Source organism: Lissotriton helveticus, chromosome 5_1 (genome assembly GCF_964261635.1).
Source record: "Lissotriton helveticus chromosome 5_1, aLisHel1.1, whole genome shotgun sequence".
Taxonomy (NCBI): Eukaryota; Metazoa; Chordata; class Amphibia; order Caudata; family Salamandridae; genus Lissotriton; species Lissotriton helveticus.
In genome coordinates this window covers 1,968,212,735-1,968,226,178 of record NC_136065.1, presented here as the reverse complement: position 1 = coordinate 1,968,226,178, position 13,444 = coordinate 1,968,212,735, and the positions used below count along the sequence as shown (strand labels likewise).

The 13,444-nt window shown below is 48.8% G+C and overlaps 1 protein-coding gene across 1 annotated transcript in view; it reads right to left on the bottom strand.

Annotated features, from left to right (window-relative positions):
• Window positions 1-13,444, bottom strand: part of CDK12 (cyclin dependent kinase 12) — a 503,410-nt gene that overhangs the window by 159,724 nt on the left and 330,242 nt on the right. The gene's annotated exons all lie outside the window — the stretch shown is intronic.

Below are 13,444 nucleotides of genomic sequence, written 5' to 3'. Positions count from 1 at the left end.
AAACTGTAGGTTCAATGTAAGGAGGTGTAGGAGAGTGGGGTCTGCAATCCTATGGTCACCCCAGATTTTTGCTTTTTGCTTCACTGGTTTACGACTTTCCCTCGCTGTGGCCCTGCTAATCAGACACACAGCCTAGCTGTTCTCTCTCTAAATTGACAACCATGTACTTTAGGTGCATTTACCAATTGGTACTGGGCCACCTTATCAGTCCCTGTACCCAGGGCATAGGTGTACCCAGGGCCTACCAGGGGCTGAAGCATGTATTATGCCACCCCTGGCTGGCCATCTAAATCTGACACAACTGGCTGCACGACAGCTGGGGCAAGGTGGTGTAAACACCCTTTGCTGTAGATATAGTATATCTATATCTAACCCTAAAATGGACACATATATTCCTATCAGTCACTCCTATGGAAGGCCTTATCAATCCTGAAGGCAGAGTACTTGGAATTATGTGATATGGTGCTCAGGCATGAGCTGAGCCCGTTTGCAGCTTGCGGAACCAAGTCCTAATAGCTGTTCCATGATAACGCTATACCATATACTCCTAAGTGCATTATCAACCTCGCGGTTAAATGCTAACTCTGGTATAACATTATCAAAACATGTCGAGTAAGGTGTCATACGATTTTGAATACTACCCCCTCGCCAATTCTGGCGGCGGGGGTTGCATTCCACCCTTGTAGAGCGACACGACATGTATGTAACTGTGAACCCCGGTTAAAGTCAGACATAGCCTCAGCTCCACAAAATGGATGCTGCCACCACAGACACAAGTCTGACCTCCTGCTGCTGGGAGTCCTTCCAGCGAGGATGGCTTGGACAAAGGGTTTCCTGCCTTGGGAGGTGCTAGCACCACCCCAGACAGGATTTTGTGTATTGAGGTAGGGAGGCCTGAAAGGAATGAGACATGCCTGGGGCACACAATGTGCCCTGTGCATACACCGGTTCAAACCAGTTGCTGGGGCATCCCTGCCCCAGCTCGGGTGGGAAACCGGACAAAGGATAGGGGGTGTAGCCACCCCCCTTCCTGGTCCCACCCAGGGGAGGGACCGAGTCAGTAGTGCAGCCCTCTTTAGGAGAATAAAGGTAGGAGCTGGTCCCATTCCAAAGTAGATTATCCTGAACTATTAATCAAGAAGAAACTCAGGCCTTCGACGTTCTGCTCCACAGAAGACTGAAGAATCTCCCTTGTGGACAAGGAGTGTCCACCCTGCAACTGCAGGCACCATCAAGCGTCCAGCGGCTTCACTTTGTCGTCTTCCCTCGAGGATCCAGACTTCAGAGCCCGACGAGACCCGGATTCCCAGACCTCTCCGACCTCTACCTGCATCTACAGCAAAGCTGAGACCCGTGGGTGCGACGAGACACGTGGGACCGGCCATCTTGAACGAACCTGCACTTCGCTTCCAGCACGACTCCCGAGGTAAACTCGACCAAGTGCTTTGGGGACTGAGAAGCCCCAACCCCGAGCAGCCCCTGCACCGAAGATCAGCCCACCAGCATCCACGAGATCTGCGTGGGGCCCTTCTGCTTGGTTCCTGCTCGACGCGTTGTCTGGCCACTTGCCGGCTGGCTAGTGGCCTCTCAGACGACGAACCTTTGAATTTTCACTGCTGTCTGGTTGCTCCAGACTGGCCCTTGCTCCCTTCCAAAAGAGGGGCACCCCGGACTCTCCTAGTCCGCACCAGACGCTTTCTTCACTCACCGCGTGGGTTGCCTTTGCCAAGGCCTGTTGAGTCCCAGCCTGGATCCGACACCGCCGACAGCGAGAGCCTGCGTGGGACAGCTCGTGCCTCCATCCTGGTCGTCGAAGACACCTCCTGGTCCACGTGGCAGCAGAGTCAAGCGTCCACTCTTTACCTGATCGCGACGACATCTGGTCCCTTCCTGGTTCCACTCCAGTCACTGACTAGTGACTGTGAACATTGTCCCCTCTCCTTTCAGGTCTCCTTCAACAATCCACCCTTGGATTGCACCGGACATCTTCCTCCTGGTCGCCTGCAGCAACTTTTCTTTCAGGCTCCATAGACTTCAACGCGAGAACCCGACGCACTTTGACACCTATGCACCCGCGGCCCGTGGGTGAGGTAACACGAGCATTTCGGTACTCAAGGGTAGTTTAACTGTCCTAGTGTCGAGTTCCACAGTCGTTTTAGTCCTACCTAGTCAGGATTGTCCGTACTCACCTTTTTCTTGAACTGTACTGTCCATAGACGTTGTTACACATCTCGCCTGCGAGTTCACACGCGTTCCGTGGGCCTCCTATTACTTACCTGAAGTTAGTGTAGCGTGGTCCCATCGATCCTACAGCCTCTGGACAGCTCCATTCCTTTTATCGACTCTCACATTCCACTTACTTAGTATATGGTTTGTCGTGCCCCTAGGGCACCATTGTAATTTTGTGCGACTTGTAGTATTTTCCGTAAGAGATTGTCATGTGCTTAGCCCTCTGACCTCAAAGAGTTCAGAGGTGTTGTTATTAATAAATATATTGTTTATTTTCATAACCTGTGTGGTGTCCTTTCACTTGGTATTCAAGGGGTTATATTGTGGTAAAACAGCTGGCTTCACATGCCAAAAGAGTTTAGCCTAAGACTGCTTTGTCCATGCTACCATTAGGATAGCTGGTCTATAAGGTTGACTTACAACCAAGCACCATAAGGGTTGTTTGGACTGATACAAGGTGATCACTAGAACTAGTGAGCATCACATATCAGGCCAACTTCTCACATCGATCGCCCCCTTGGGCTCGATTCTTGCCTTCGGCTCGAGTGTCCCCGTATGCACAGACTTTGGCTTCTCACTTTGTTGTCTCGGTTCGACAGCCGTCTTCCGCTGGAGTCCTTTGTTTGTGTTGCTTGGCGTCGACGTCGATCTCGTCGGTTCGACGGCTTTTAGTTTAGGCATGTCTTTCGGCGTACTGGCTCTTGGCTCGACAGCCCTGATATGCAACCCAGCTATTTCGACGGCCATTTTGTGTTTGGTCGGCGTCGATGGAACCGCACCTTTCGGTCCGAAGGGTGGGAACTCTATCAGTTTCGGTTTTGCTTCTGTAACTTTTGGTTTAGATATTACCAGGGAATGGTAATGTTGCACCAATGGCTCTTGCCGTACGTTCTTAGCCGGGCTGGATTGCGGGGCTATAGAATCGATGTTTAGATCTTGGCTAAGGCCTTCCGGCGATGCCTCGACCTGAGCCTTTGGAAGCGTATCAGTGAATGTACTGGGCACCGTACTCACGGTTGGCCCCGTGTCCTCGCCTGAGTCTTCCTCGACGACTCCGACGCCTGGATCGTCGTCCCCTACCTCGACGATGTCGTCTTCTTCGTCGATGTAGTAGTTGGAGTCATGTTCCGACCCCTGCTCCGACTGCTGGTCTGAGTCCTCAGCTTCGACGACCTCTTCGTCGTCTTCAAAGTTGTTCTCCGGGTCAGGCGCTGGCTTCTGCATCGTCTGCCTCGCTGCTCGTCGAACCCGAAGGGTTTTCTTTTAACGGAACGCGCACAAGCTAAGCAGTCAGCTTCATTGTGTTCTGGAGATAAACACTTGTTACACACAGGGTGTTTATCTATGTGTGGGAATTTCGAGTTACAACTGGGGCATCTTTTGAATGGACTTCGTTCCATCGACGATTGTCCCTTGGTGTCGAGAAGGCCCGCGGCCCAATTCGACGATTTGAGTATAAAACAAACGAAAGAAGTCGTTACCGATCGGATAACAATACCGACGACCCCGAAGGCCTTTTGGCCTTGTAGAAAAGTTTTTTATCGATTCCAAACTCAGAGTTGGAAATCACATCCGAACCCAATGGCGGAAAAAAACAATCTAAGGATGGAGAGGATGCCCATGCGCACTGTAGTCCAGGGAAGGAGCCACCTATCTCGTGATACTACGAAGACTCTTCCAGGACCACAATGTGCAATCATCCAGACCCAACACTAGGCGGGGATCTATGCACAGATATGAATTCAGCAGCCCACATGCCTCGACAACAAAGCTTTGATTTGTGCATCTCGTTTGGCGTTACAAATTGTGCCAAAGGCAGTGCAATCATTGCACCGAAGGCATGTCAATCCCTCATTGTTGCCACCCTGTCCCCATTTAGCCACGCCCACCGGGATTGGATCTCTTTCCGGCGGCGTGACAAAGTAGGTTCATTATTAGCTTTCTGCACTTTTTTTTTAAACAATTGCGTGTGCCACCATCGGTCAAACGCATGACGTTGTACTGCAAGGACTATAGCAACGCTTCACTACCCCTCAATCTCTGTTTATGTGCATCTCCTTTTCTGATCGATTTCACAGCGTCTGTGACTGACTCCCAGATTTATCTTCATGTCACCAGTAGAAGTGATCGATGCTTCACCGCTGGCAGGTCTTCTCAGAGGAAAGGACGCTGATGAGCTAAAACTGAATTGTGCTAAAAACTAAACTGCTAATTCCTGCTTCTCGACCCCGGATTCCACTCTCGGATCTCATCCCAGATCCTTTCACACCTCCTGCCCCCCAGTACGTAAATGCTGTATTCAAAGTGCATCAGATTGTCACAGTCACAGTTATTTAGATTCATTAGTGCACAATAAGAACAAATCTAAAACAGGCATTAAAAATGCAATAGGTCTTGCATTTCATTAAGTGAAAGCCATTTGCTATGCCATACAATACCATTAGCAAAGCAAATGGCTTTAACTTAATCAAAGGCGAGATATATTGCATTTTCAATGCTTGTTGTAGAAAAGGTATGCCATAACTTGCAGTACTTAGTCTTGAGCCAGTATATGCAATCTTTATGAGGGTCATCCACAAAGCCTCTTTTTAGAGCAGGTGACACAGGCTCTAAAAGGAAAATGCTACTTATCCAGTATGCATCTGTCCTTTGCATATATAGATGTAGAACCATATGTTTTAGCATAGATCGCCATCTGGTGTTGGGTCCGGATGTTTGCACTTTGTTTTTGTTCAAAGAAGTCTTTGAAGTCATGAGGTAGGTGACTCCTTCTTTTGGTGATAGTGTGCATGGTCATTGACTCCATCCCCAAATTGTTTTGCCATAAGGGTGGTGATGGAGTTAGTAAGAGTAGAAAGAGATGTCCATGTATAGTGTATCTAAGTAAGATAATACTGCAACAGATAAAGGTACCCGGGGAGGTGGGTGGGTGAATATGGCCCTACATGCCAAGAAAAGATGCATACTGGGTAAGTAGCATTTTCCGTTCGAGGCATACGAGCTCTAGATCATATGCTTTAGCATAGACTGTACAGCAGTTACTCCCAAGCGGTGGCTAACCTGTATCTGTTGCAGTGGTCTGAAATAGTGTTCTTAAAACAGCCTGGCCCACACTAGCTTGTTGTCTTGCTTGTGGTCTGTCTAGCACATCTACACAGTAGTGTTTTGTGAATGTGTGTGGTGTAGACCATGTTGCAGCTTTGCAAATATCATCTAAGGGTATGTTCCCTAATGCCATGGAATCCCCTAGTATGCATGTAGAGTGTGCTCTAGGAGGAATTGTTAATGTGCGTTTAGCTTTAATGTAGCATATTTGTATGCACTTAACTACCACCGTGCAATACCTGCTTTTGATATAGGATTGCCTTTATGCGTTGGTGAAAAAGCAACAAAGTTGCTTGCTTTTCCTAAAAGATTTAGTTTGTTCAATGTAATAACGTAATGCTCTCTTAACATCTAATGTGTGAAGAGCACGTTCTGCCACTGCGTCTGGTTGGGGAAAAACACGGGTGTTAGACCTGGCATCTTTGGCGTGGTTTCCCCTATCTTTTTGCCTCTACCTCCTGTATTTTTGGTGCTGTGCTGGATTTCGTTTTTGCTGGTTTAGATGCTTTGGACACTCTGCCACTGCTGATCAGTGCCAGCGTGTAAGTGCTCCCTATGTAAATTGCTATTCTGATTGGATATACATGTTTGGCATATTTGTATCACCATGAAGTCCCTAGTAAAGTGCACTGGGTGTGCCAGGGCTGGTGATGACAAATGCTACTAGTGGGCCTGCAGCACTGATTGTGCCACCCATAGGAGTAGCCCTAAAATGATGTCTCAGGCCTGACACTGCAGTGCCTGTGTGCAGTTTAGAACTGCCATGTCCTCCTGGTCAGTGTCCCCACTGACCAGGCCTAACCATTCCATTTTTGTGCACATTGGTCACCCCTATGGAAGGCCCAAGGTACCCCCCTGGGCAGGGTGCAGTGTATGTAAAAGGTAGAGCATGTACTAGTGCAGGTGACATGCTCTGGTAGTGAATGGCAGCCATTTTCGTTTTTCACTACTGTAAGGGTATCTTACTCCATAGGTTAACATGGGGGATGCTGGCTACAGTGGTCAACAGCATTTCTTCCCATAGGAACAAGATAGGACATAAGTATCTAGTATCCCTGAACTCAGAATTTAATAACACATCTTTTAGGAAAGGTTGTTTTTAAATCCTGTGTTTGAGAACAGCACTTTTAGAAAGTTGCTGTTCTCTTGTCTGACCCTTCTGTGTGCCTGGGCCTGTTTGTGTATTGACGGTCTGGTTTGAGAGTGACAGGGGCTGGGGATTCCCCAGGAGGCTGGATGAGTCAGCACTAGGCTGAATGACTGCAATTGCAACTGGAGTGGTGGGAGGAGTTAGCACCTGGGCCTGAATAGGGCTGTGCCTGCCTTCCACAATGCTGGCTCCACCTCCTGCTGGGCGGCTGAGGACCCTGCCCCTCACTCTGAAAGGAAAGATGCAGCCAGCAAAACTAAGTGCTCAGGATCCACCCAGAACTGGTTCAGACCAGGTTCAGGGCCCACGTGCACCAAGAGAACAAAGACTTTAGGGGTATAAGTACAGGACCCCTGACAACAGAAAATTAGATCATCCTGGAATCAAGAAGGAACCTCTGCCAAGGAGAAAGCTGAAACTGAAGGAAGACTGTCCTGCTGTTGCTCTGCTGGACTGACCTGTTGCTTTGCTGCCAAGGAGAGGGGAAGGACTTTGCTTTGTGCTGTGTCCCCTTGCTTGAAGGAATCTCCAAGGGCCTGAGAAGAGCTGGCTCCCTGTTTTGAAGTCCCAGGAACAAAAGGACTTCACCCCCAGCTTCCCTGAACTCTGCTGAGAGAGTTCTGTCCTTCCTAGAGTGCTTGATCCAGTTGTGGGGCCTCTGGAAGTTGTACCTGTGCTGGGAAGCTTGAAACTAAGCTTGAGTGACTTTTGAAACTGAAAAGTGTCGCATCGCTCGCTTGCGGAGCGCATCCCCGACAGTGCGAGAAATTTCCCGCCGCTACGGAGGTCGAGATCGTCGCAGCGCCTGACGCCGCTGCCAGAGACATCGCATCCTTCGTTTGCGGGACGCACCAGACCGGTGCGGGAAAATCGAACATCGCTGCGAGTGTCGTCGCAGAGCCTGTCGTCGCTGGGTGAGATCGCTGCACCGCTTGCTTGCGGACCACATAACGTCGCTGCGAGCATCGTCGCAGAACCATCACATTAAGGAGCTGATAGAGAGAGGATCACCACTGGACCGCGCATCGTAGCCCTGGAGATCGTCGCAGCCCCTACGAGATCGTCGCATCGTGCCTTTGCGAGAACAGACTTCCTACGGAACCTACGCACCGGAATCCATACAAGTGGCCTTCCTCCCCCATACAGACCGGATTCGTCGCAACACGCCCGTTGCTGCAGCGGGGCTGTCGCAAACGCCTCCCCAGGGTCTCAGGAGCAACGCATCACTTGTTTTCCACCGCACCAGCTTCTGCTTTTGGAACTTTGTTGCAACTAAAAGGTACTGTGAGTAAACGTGACAACTGAACTTTTCACGCATCAGTAGAGAATTCTATCGCAAACTAAAGGATTTTAACGCAACTCTTTTTGAAACCATATTCTTGAACTGTGTGTAGGAGAGTAGGGTCTGCAATCCTATGATCACCCAGATTTTTGCTTTTTGCTGCACTGGTTTACGACTTTCCCTGGCTGTGGGCCTGCTAATCAGACCCACAGCCTAGCTGTTCTCTCTATCCAAATTGTACTCAGGTACTGAATTGGCACTGGGCCCTCTCTAAGTCCCTGTACCCAGGGCTGAGGTGCACCCAGAAGTCTCCCAGGGGCTGAAGCATGCATTGTGCCACCCCTGGACTGACTAACTAAACTGACACAACTGGCTGCACGACAGCTGGGGCAAGGTGGTGTACTCACCCTTTGCTTTAGATATAGTATACCTATATCTAACCCCAAAATGGACACACAGATCTCCTATCAGTCACTCCTATGGCAGGCTTTAACAATCCTGAAGGCAGAGTGCTTGGAATCGTGTGAGATGGTGCTCTGGCATGAGCTGAGCCTGTCTGCGGCTTTCGGGATCTATCCCTTAGCCGTTTCCATGATATCGCATATCATATACTCTTAAGTGCATTATAATCCTCGCGGTTATATGCCAACTCTGGTATCGCTTTATCAAAACATGTCGAGTAAGGTGTCATACGAATTGGAATACTAACCCCTCGCCAATTCTGGCGACGGGGTTAGCATTCCACCCTTCTAGAGGGACACGACATGTATGTAACCTATAACCCCGGTTAAAGTCAAACAGAGCCTCAGCTCCACAAAATGGATGCTGCCACCGAGACACAAGTCTGCCCTCCTGCTGCTGGGAGTCCTCCCAGAGCAGGAGATAAGGACAAAGGGTTTCCTGCCAGGGGCGGTGCCAGCACCGTCCCAGACAGGATTTTGTGTATCCTAGGTAGGCATGGCTTCAGAGGAAGGTGACTGCAAGTGGCACCCCGGTGCTCACTGTGCATAGGCCGGCTGAAACCAGTTCCAGGGGCACTCCAGCCCCTGGCCTGGGGAAAGCCCGCCAAAGGAGAGGGGTGTAACCACCCCCCTCCTGGTCCCACCCATAGGGCAGGACTTAGTCGCGTGCCAGCCCCCTTTTCCCAGATAAAGGTAGGAGCAGGCCCCCTTCCAAATTAGATCATCTTTGGAATCAAGACACGACTTTCTACGAAAGGACATCAAGATTTCTTCTTCAAGATTCTCCCTTGTGACTAAGGAGTAGTCACCCTGCATCCGCAGGCACCACCTTAAGAACACTGCGGTCTGCTGCAAGTCCTTCCTCCGGAATCCGACTGCCCATCTCGACAAGACCCGGCTTCCCTGGCACCTACGACCTCTACTCACCTCTACAGCCAAGCTGAGAACCGTGAGTGCGACGAGACCTCAAGGGACCGACTATTGCCAAGACTGCACGACTTCTTCACAGCAAGCCCGCCGAGTAATCCACTGGCGAGTGCTTTGGGGTCCGAGAAGCCCCGACCCTGAGCAGCTCCAGCACCGAAGATCAGCCCCCCAGCATCTCCACGATCGGCGTGGGGCCCTTCTGCTTTTTGCTGCTCACCGCGTTGTTTGGCTACTAGCCCGCTGGCTTGTGGCCTCCTGAACGACGCCCGACGACATCACTGCTGCTGGTCTGGTTGCTCCAGACTGGTTCTTGCTCCCTTCCAGAAGAGGAGCACCCCGGACCCTCCTGGTCCACTCAAGACGCCATTTTGAGTCCACCGCGTGGGCTTGAATTAGCCAAGGCTTTGTTGCCCAATCCTGGGTCCTTCGACGCCGACAGCTTCATCCATCGTGGGACAGCTCGCCCCTCCATCCTGGTCGCCGACAACGCCTCCTGGTCCGTGAGATCTGCAGAGCACAGCGTCGCCCACTCACCTAGTCGAGGTGACTACCCTCCGGTGCCTCCTGGTGCCCCTGACTACTGGCTAGTAGTCACGAACTTGGTCCCCTCTGCTTTCAGGTGTCATCCATCTTCAAGATCCAGGCTTGGATCAACTCGAACTCTCTTCACTGGTCGCCTGCCAGCATCTTTCTTCCAGGCTCCTGGTTCGTCTACGAGGATTCCCGACGTCTTTTGAGACATATGCAGCTGCAGCCCCTGGGCTAGGTAACTTCGGCATTTCGGTGCCCCAGCATAGCCTCACTATCCAAGGGTCAGGATCCACTGTCGTTTTCTTCCTACCAGGTCGGGTTCGCCCGTGAACACTAACTTTAACTTTACTAGCTATCATAGACTTTGTCCCGCATCCCGCGTGAGAGTGCACACTCTGCACCCGAGTCCCCTGGGCCTCCTAGAAGTAATCTAACGATTCTATAGTCAAGTCCTAGCGATTCCAAAGCCTATTAGTACTGTACTTACCTGCTAGTAATTTCGCATTCCACTTTCAGAGTATATGGTTTTCCGTGCCCCTCGGGCATTTGTATATACTGTGCTAACTTAAGTATTTTCGTAAGAGTTTTTGTTGTGTGCTTAGCTCCCTGTCTCATAAAGAGCCAGGGTAGTCTTGTTATAAATAAATACACTGTTTATTTTTATAACAACTTGTGTGGTGTCCTTTCACTGGGTGTTCAAGGGGTAATGTGATGGTAAAACAGCTGGCTTAACACGCCCTCTAGAGTCTTAGCCTTAGACTGCTCGTATCCATGCTACTAGGATAGCTGGTCTATAAGGTTGACTTACAACCAATCATCAATAAGGGTTGTTTGGACTGATATATAGTGATCACTAGAATAGTGATCACTGCACATCAGGCCAACTTCTCACACTGTGTATGTTGGATTTTTGTCGTTTTGGTCTTGTGTAGTTTAGATTAAAATACCTTTATTTTTCTAAACTGTTGTGGAGTCAGTTTGTGGTGTTTTCACAGTGTTACTTTGAGTGTTGGTACAAATACTTTACGCATTGCCTCTGGTTAGCCTAGACTGCTCATGCCAAGCTACCTAGAGGGTGAGCAGAGGTTATCTCAGAGGGTTATCTCCTTGCCCTGACTAGAAGCAAGGGTCCCTATTTGGACAGTGGTACCTACCTCTGCCAACTAGAGACCCGCAGATCTAACTACAGGTAACTCAAAAGACTGGTTGAGATGTAAAGCAGAAACAAGTTTGGGTAAAAATGTGGGATTAGTCCTAAGAACTAGTTTATTTTGGTGAATTTGTAATAATGGTTCTTGAATGGTTAGGGCCTGGAGCTCACCAACTCTCCTAAGAGGTGATGGCTATGAGGAAGGCTACCTTCCACCTAAGAAATAGTAGTTCACATTTGTACAACGGCTCCCATGGTGCGCCCATGAGTCTTGTAAGGACTATATTAAGATTCCACACAGGAGAAGGTGGAAGTCTAGGAGGAATGATTCTCTTGAGTCCTTCCATAAAGGCTTTGATAGCGGGTACACAAAACAAGGAAAAGTGTTGTCTGTTTTGTAGGTAAGCCGCTATTGCAGCAAGACGCAATCTTATTGATGTATATGCTAAGTTAGCCCGCTGTAGGTGTAACAGATGGCAAATTAAGTTTTGAATTGAAGCAGATTGATTTGATTGTTATTACAATAAATTACAAATAGTTTCCATTTTGCTGCATAGCATGCTCTTGTGGTAGGGCTTCTAGCCTCTTTAATGACGTTCATGCAGTCTGGAGGGAGATTAAGGTAGCAATACTCTGATTTCAGGTGCCAGATAGCAAGGTTGAGTTGACTGGGATCTGGATGCCTTATCTCTCCATGGGTCTGAGTGTGAAGCCTGGGGAAGAGGTGTAGTTTTTGATGAGGAACTACAGATAGTTCCAACAGGGTTGTGAACCAAGGTTGTCGAGCCCATGTGGGAGCAACTAGGATCATTGTGAGGGAATGTTGTTTTGAGGAGGAACTACAGATAGTTCCAACAGGGTTGTGAACCAAGGTTGTCGAGCCCATGTGGGAGCAAATAGGATCATTGTGAGGGAATGTTGCTTGAGATTCAGAACCAGTGATGGAATCAGCGGGAGAGGTGGAAAAGCATAAGCAAATATCCCTGACCAATTGATCCATAGCGCATTGCCTTAGGACAATGGGTGTGGATATCTGGACGCGAAGTTTGGGCATTTTGCATTGAGGTGTATGGCAAACAGATCCATGTCTGGGTAGCCATACATTTGAAAACATGGGAGAAGAACTGGAGGGTGTAGATCCCATTCATGGATCTGTTTTCTTTGAAGACTGAGCAGATCTGCAATTTGATTATTTACTCCTGGGAGATGTTCTGCAAGGAGATATCTTTTTTTGAAGTTATGACCCATCTCCATATGCTTTGAGCTGGGTGTAAAAGCTGTCGAGAGTGTGCCCCCTCTTGTTTTTGAATGTAGGACATTGCTATCATGTTGTCTTTATGAACTAGGACAGCTTTGCCTACTAGATGTATCTGAAAAGCTTTCAATACTAGAAAAATTGCTAGCAGCTCCAGATGGTTTATATGTTTTTGTTGTAGAGTACACATGCCCTGAATAGTATGTTTTTGAAGCTGAGCTCCACAACCAGTGAGGGATGTGTCTGCGGTGAGCACTATCTGTGGAACCGGGTCGATGAACAGAAGCCCTTTGGAAAGGTTTTGTGTATTCCACCACTGCAGAGAGCGATGAGTGCAGCCGTACACCAATACTAGATCGGTTAACTGACCTTTAGTCTGGTTCCACTGACGTGCTAAGCATTCCTGTTGGAGAAGCATTTGGAGTCTTGCTTAAGGAACAATTAGAATGTAAGAAGCCATCATTCCGATCAACTGCATAAACACTTGGGCTGGTAGTGAGTGCTGCGGTTAAAATTGTGATTTTAGGGTTTGCCTGTGGCGTATTCTGACTGTGATGGGGTACGCTAGAGCTTTGCAAGTGTCTACTGTGACTCCTAGGTACGCTTGCGGGGTTGAAGATGAGACTTGGTGAGGTTGACAATGAATCCTAAGCAACTGTACTGTTTTGTGAGTGTGGTGTATGCAGCTGTGTTGCGACTCGGCTTTTATTAGCCCGTCTAAATAAGGGAAGATGTGAACGTGTTGTATTCTTAAATGAGCTGCGACTACTGCTAAACACTTGGTGAAGACTCTTGGTGCTGTAGTTACCCCGAATTGGAGGACTTTGAAAGGTTGTACTAGTAAGAACCATGGCGCTGAAGCTTTGTGTCTGGTACATGGTTGTAAGATGTTTGAGCGAAAATCAATAAAAATCTGTTTAAAAAAAATGGGAGGACTTTGAATGGGTAATGTTGTCCGTCCACCAAGAACCTGAGATATTTCGTGTGAGCTGGGTGAATGGGAATATGGAAGTTGGCGTCCTTCAAATCTAGAGTGGAAAAAAAGTCGACTTGCTGAAGCAATGGGAGCACCTGTTGAATTGTGATCATATGGAAGTGGTCCGATTGAATGTATAGGTTTAGTTGTCTGAGGTCCAGTATGGGCCTGAGGGAGCGGTCTTTTTCTGGAATTAAAAAGTATAGGGAGTACACTCCCATCCCTTGATGAGGTAATGGGACCAGTTCTATTGCCTGTTTGTCTAACAGAGATGACCTCTTGTTTTAACAGGGTGAGTTGTTCTGGTGACATTGCACGCTGTCTCGGAAGGCTTGTTGCTGGAGTGCTGGTAAGTTCCAGACAATAACCATGTTGGAT